At 45.3% G+C, this 6,000-nt stretch overlaps 1 protein-coding gene across 2 annotated transcripts in view; it reads left to right on the top strand.

Moving 5' to 3' along the window:
- Nucleotides 1-434: 434 nt before the first annotated feature.
- HMGCR (3-hydroxy-3-methylglutaryl-CoA reductase) overlaps nucleotides 435-6,000 on the top strand; it is a 33,455-nt gene continuing 27,889 nt past the window's right edge. The window contains exon 1 of one of the 2 annotated variants that reach the window (XM_074952716.1): nucleotides 435-591. The gene's annotated coding sequence lies outside the window, so the exon portion shown is untranslated. Of the gene's footprint in view, nucleotides 592-739; nucleotides 756-6,000 lie in introns of those variants that run through there. The other variant, XM_074952717.1, reaches the window with a different exon arrangement.

The following is a 6,000-nucleotide window of genomic DNA, read 5'->3' as shown; positions in this document are numbered from 1 at the left end:
ACCACGCCCCCAGCACGGCGGCGCTGGCAGGAGCGTCTCAGCCTGGCACGGGGCAGCGGTGCCCGGGCAGGTGCGCGCCGAGGGGCCGTCATTCAGGCCGGGGGAAGCGGGACCCAGGTGGGGAAGAAATCGGAGTAGGGCCCCGCCCTCCGCTCTCCCCTCTCCCCACAGCAGGCGGGAGATAGCCCCGCCTCCCTGCGCCACGGTGAGAGCTCTACCGGTCTGGACAGCCCGCCGCAGTCGCTCTCTGGATGGCCATATGCAAATAAACCCAGTCTGTCGACCAATGAGAGAGTGCTTAAGGGGCAGCACAACGGCCCATTGGCCGTCCGCCCGTGGCGAGATGGCGCGTTCTCCCCTCCTGATCCGTCTCGCGTTGGGCAGCTTCGCTGGCCGGTTGCTAAGGCAACGGACGAGTGACGCGTCGTGTCGGGCGCCCGCCATTGGTTGTGCGATCGGGCGATGGCGGCGGCCAGGGTGTCGCGCGCTGGGCTTGTCCTTGTCGCTGCGCGCGCGGCTTTCTCAGTCTGCTGCGGCGCGCCGCGCGAGACGAAAGAGGAGGGCAGCAGCTGCAAGTGCGAGCTCCAGCAGGCACGTCCAGCGATCGCGGGGGCTTGCGGGGTGGTGAGCGGGGAGACGGGTCAGAATTTCCATCAGGCGGGGTGAGGACTGGCCTTTTTACGACACTGGCCCTTCCGCGCCGGGGGACCGCGGCCGTCTGGGCCTGACTTAGAGGTCCTGAAAGACCGGCTGCGGTGAGTGGGTCCTGTCCCCGCTAGTGTTTGGTCCCCCCGGAGTCTGGGGCGGCTGGATAATGGGGGAAGCACCCGTGGGCTGCAGCTGCTCGCTCCCCCGACGTGCCGCCCCGCCCTCCGGCGCGCTGCAGTGCCCTGGGCAGCGCCGCAGGGATGGTCCCACCGGGGCCTCTGAGGCGCGATCGTTCTAAGCAGCCGGGCGGAGAGAGGTGTCCCGGGCTGTGGGGCACGGGGGAGAGAGGCCATAACGTGCCGCTGGCACACCGGCCCCTGCCGGCGCGGCGCGGGCTCGGGCCAGCTCCCAAACCCGGAGCAGTCACGTCGCTTGTTGCGTTTTTTGCGGGGGGAGGTGGGGAAATGGGGAAACCGTATCGCTGGCACGCGCCTGCCCCGGGTGCCCAGGGGAATTGAGGCATCAACCCCGCTGACTGTACATCGAGCCCCTGTGTGACTCCGCCCCAGCCCGGGTTCCCATTGCCTACTCCGAGGGACCCTCTCCCGGGAGCGCATCATGTGATCCAGAAATGCAGCGCACGGAGCTAAGGGGGAGCCATTGGGCGGCACTTGCTTTCCCGGCTGTAGATTTCTCCAGTAAGATAAATAACACTTTTGTATACTGAAGTGGTGGTACTGTGGGAAAGCTCCACCCCTGCATCTGTATTAATTTCCAACACATCAAATAATGTTTCTCTGCTTTGTGCCCGTTTAGTGGGTATGACTGGCTACAAGGAATTTTTGCATACTTAAAATTGATGAAAAAAGAAAAGGAGTACTCGTGGCTTCCGATGAAGTGAGCTGTAGCTCACGAAAGCTTATGCCCAAATAAATTTGTTAGTCTCTAAGGTGCCACAAGTACGCCTCGTTTTTTTAAAATTGATGGGCTGCTCCTGAAACTCGGTGATATTTTTTTTTACTGGTGGTGGGGACCCACGCTGAACACATCCATACTGTGTCAACCATCTTTTTAACTAAGAAGGACTGGACAGGATTTCCTTGGGAACTTGCCTCTGTAACTCAATGAGTTTTACCTTGGGTGACCAGATGTCCTGATTTTATAGGGACAGTCCCGATTTTGGGGGCTTTTTCTTATATAGGCACCTATTATCTCCCACCCCCGTCCTGATTTTTTACACTTGCTATCTGGTCACCCTAGTTGTACCACAGGCTTTCTCATAATAAAGCTAGTGCCTCCCAAGTCAAATAGCAAGAGACAGAGCACTGCAGACAGTTGCCCTAAGGCTTGTGAGATAACTCAGAGTATGACAGTTTTAAAGCTAACCAGATCATATTGCTGAATCTCAGAACAGTGGGATTAATAGAAAATTATATCCTTGGAATGCCACAACAACTGCCTAGCACTTTTTGTGGTTTGGGACAGTTGGCTCCAGTTGCATTTTTGGAAGAGCATGAATTAGTTGGTGTTGCAACTCTACTGTTTACATCATTCCTGAAAGGTAGGAGGCCTTCCGCTCAGAAACTGTATCAAACACAGTATGTTCATCTTATATGCAGGCCCCAGGATGGTGCTTAAAAAAGGAGGTGAATGTGGCTAAACCAGTTGGTAATAGTGACCAAAGTGTAATTAAATTTAACATTACTCGAGGAGAGGAGATACCAAAGAAGCCCACTACAGTAGCATTTAACTTTCAAAAGAGGAGCTACACAGAAATGAGAAGGCTAATTAAATGGAAAATAAAAGGAAAAGTCACAAGAGTGAAATGCCTGCAAGCTGTTTGGAAACTTTTTGAAAACACCATAATAGAGGCTCAAATTAAATGTGTACCCCAGAAAGAAAAAAGAAAAAAAAATAGAGGGCCAAAAAATGCCACCATGGGTAAATAAGTAAAAGAGGCAGTTAGAGGCAAAAAGGTAACCTATACAAATTGGAGGTCGAATCGTACTGAGAAAGGAACATAAACTCTTGGCAAGCCAAGTATAAAAGTATAGTTAAACAAGCCAAAAAAGAATTTGAAGAGCAACTATCATGAGACACAAAAACTAACAGCAACAAATTTAAGTACTTCAGAAGCAGGAAGCCTGCCAAACAGGCAGGGACGACTTGACTGAGGTGCTAAAGGAGCACTCAAGGAAGAAAAGGCTGTTGCAGAGAAGCAAAATGAATTCTTTGCATTGGTCTTTACTTCAGAGGATGTGGGGGAGATTCCTACCTCACGAGCTATTCTTTTTAAATGTCAAATATGAAGAACTGTTCCAGATTGAAGTATCAATAGAGGAGGTTTTGCAACAAATTGATAAATAGTAATAAGTCACCAGAATCAGATGGTATTCACCCAAAAGTACTGAAGGAACTCAACTATGAAATTGCAGAAATACTAACTGTGGTATGAAACCTATCACTTAAATCGGCCTCTGTACCGAATGACTGGAGGATAGCTAATGTAACTCCGATTTTTAAAAAAGGTCCAGAGGCAGTCCTGGCAATTACAAGCCGGTAAGCTTAACTTTAGTACCAGGCAAATTGGTGGAAACTACAGTAAAATTTTTCTGGGGAAGAGTCAACAAGGCTTTTGTAAAAGGAAAACATGCCTCACCATTAATGCATCATTCTGTTTGCTAACAGAACATTTCCTTACATTTTTACTGCTATTTTTTATTTTGTTCTACTTCATCTTCTCATAGTTTCCACCTTTCTGTTCATATGAGTGTCTGTACTACATTGTAAAGCAATATTCTTATTATGCAATTCTATAAAGTGTTTGCAATAGTTGAATAGCTTCCCTTATAACAAGCAAGATGTATTTGTAATTAAAAATTCAAAATAAACATAGGAACATCTTAATGGTAACAAATAATGAGTTTGAAATGGCCAGAATAATTTAATGGTATTATAATTTTTCTGTTAAATAGTAAAAATGTTGCAGAATGTTGTGATCTCCGGGCTGCTGGGGTGGAATCCTTGCATCACTGAAATCAGTGGCAAAATTCTTAGTTACTTTACCAGTCAAGATTTCACCTCTGTTCTCCAAAGTAATCAAGGCTAGCAACATTCCTGAACCTCATTCCCATCAACACTTTAAAGCACTTCTACTGTTCTGAGTAAATAAAGTGACATTAATGTAAGGTTTTCCAAAGCAAATTTCACTTCAGATGCTATTTCAGACACTTAAGAGCAAAGCCTGAACAGGTGTTTGTGTTATCAAATGTAAGTGATCTCACTAAAATCTGTTAAGAAAAAAAATGAAATGATTTATTTGACTGGGAAACTAAATCATGCAAAATATCTAGTATTTGTTACTATTGTACAATTAATTATTGATAATAAACACAAGGTGCCTCATTGCCAATCCTGCATACAAATGATTGCATCAGCCAGTGATGGGCTCCTGTTCCTAACCTAAAGACATCTTGTGATAGCATTGTTAGCTAATGGAGTTCTAACATGGCTGAATGCAGCAGCATTCATAAAAATATGCTACTTGTTTTATCTTTATTTAAAATAATTGACATTTTAGATGGTGTCAAGATATTGAATTACATTATTAATTTGCTTTAAGAAATTTGCATAGTTACACTGATTTGTGGCTTGAAATTAGCAAGACATGATTTTAAAAATAAGAAGATACACTAATGTTTACTATAAATTTCAGTTTGAGTTTTCTTGGTTTCTACTACATTTTTAGATGGTGTTGAAAAATAGAAACCTTATAAATCTATCACCTTCTTGCCTGCCCTATTCACCCATAGCCAACTTTATTATTTTCAACACAATCAAGGCTTCCTGACAAACAATTAAGCCAACAAATACATGGTTTTGAATCCCACCTTTTGAAAACTAGAATTGCAAAAACATCTCTACAAATATTTCAAATCTCATCAATAGTCTTTACAGAATCATTAAACGTATTTGATTTAAACCAGCTTCAGACCTATAGTTTTCCAGAATTAGAAAATTTATTGGATTATTGTAGAAGCTTGATTTTCTTGAAATGATGGGGAACAGTCTGCTACTCATCAGTCTATGAAGTAGTGACCAAGTGCAATACTCTACAAACAATAAAGTATCAGTTATTATTTAAATTTATACAAGACATTAAAGAGCACCTGTGCAAAATACGAAAGATTCTAGGTGCCTTTGCCGTATATTAAAAATACAATCCAACTAATACAAACAAAAAAAATCCTATGGTAGCCTCCCCAAAACCTAGAAGGTAATTGGGGGTTGGGAAGAAGTACTCTTAACCAGAAAATGCAATCTGAAACATAGCCAGATTGCAAAGATCAAATGATGGGTACCCAGTCCAGTAGGTTCCCTCATTCCTGTTGAAGCTGTTCCATTTGGATAAATATATAAACAATTGCACCAGAGAGAGAATGACTCTAGTCGGGTGGTTAGGGTACCCTTCTTAGAGATGGGAGACCCTGGCTCCAGTCCTCCTGCTCCAAGCACTCTTTCATTATTTAGCCACAGTGGAACAACTTCAACAGGAGGGACTGAAGGAGCTCCACATTGGAAAGCTCACAGCTCAGTGGTTAGAGTACTCTCCTGAGAGGTGGGAAGACACCTGTTCAAATTGTTTTTCCCTCATTAGTAGAGAGGGGAAATTGAATCTGTGTCACCCACGTCTCAGGCAGATGCTTTAACCACTAGCCTAAATGCTACATGCTGAAGGTCGGGGGTGAGGACAGTCACCACCACCTCCTCTGGCTGTTTTGCATGGTGTGAGTCAGGTACCTAACTCATTCCTGCAAGAAATGCCTTAGGCACCTGACTCCAGCAAAGATGTGCCTGTGGGTGGATTGCTAAGCAGAGATAGGCTTCTCTCTACAGCCCAGACTTAGACGCCTATCTGTGAGAGAGGGCCGGGGCTTAGCACCCCTCTTGCTTTTGGCTAGCTTAGGCGGCTCTTTGCCTTGCTTGTGGCTTTTTTGGATTGTATTTTAAGACATCTGTCTCTCCCCTATGTGCCTAAAGTGGCTTTTTGGATCTCAGTGTTGTTCCTGTGATTTTCTAGGCTCCTAAATATTAGGCGCCATTATGCTCAGCATTGGAATGCCTATATTCCTTTGTGGATCACACCCTAAATGATTATAAAGGCCAGCAAGTGTTCAGTTGAAGGGAAATGGAAGAGAGAAGCAACAGGAAGGGACAGGCTCCTTGTCCACGTTTGCTGGCCCCTCCCCCCCCGAATTCGTGGATATATAAATGTAGATATATAAATACGAGCAGAGCTCATGCATAATTAACAATCCTTAACTCACAGGAAATGCTGCAAAGTCCTCTGTC

Source organism: Natator depressus, chromosome 5 (genome assembly GCF_965152275.1).
Source record: "Natator depressus isolate rNatDep1 chromosome 5, rNatDep2.hap1, whole genome shotgun sequence".
Lineage (NCBI taxonomy): Eukaryota > Metazoa > Chordata > Testudines > Cheloniidae > Natator > Natator depressus.
This window is presented reverse-complemented; position numbering and strand designations above follow the sequence as displayed.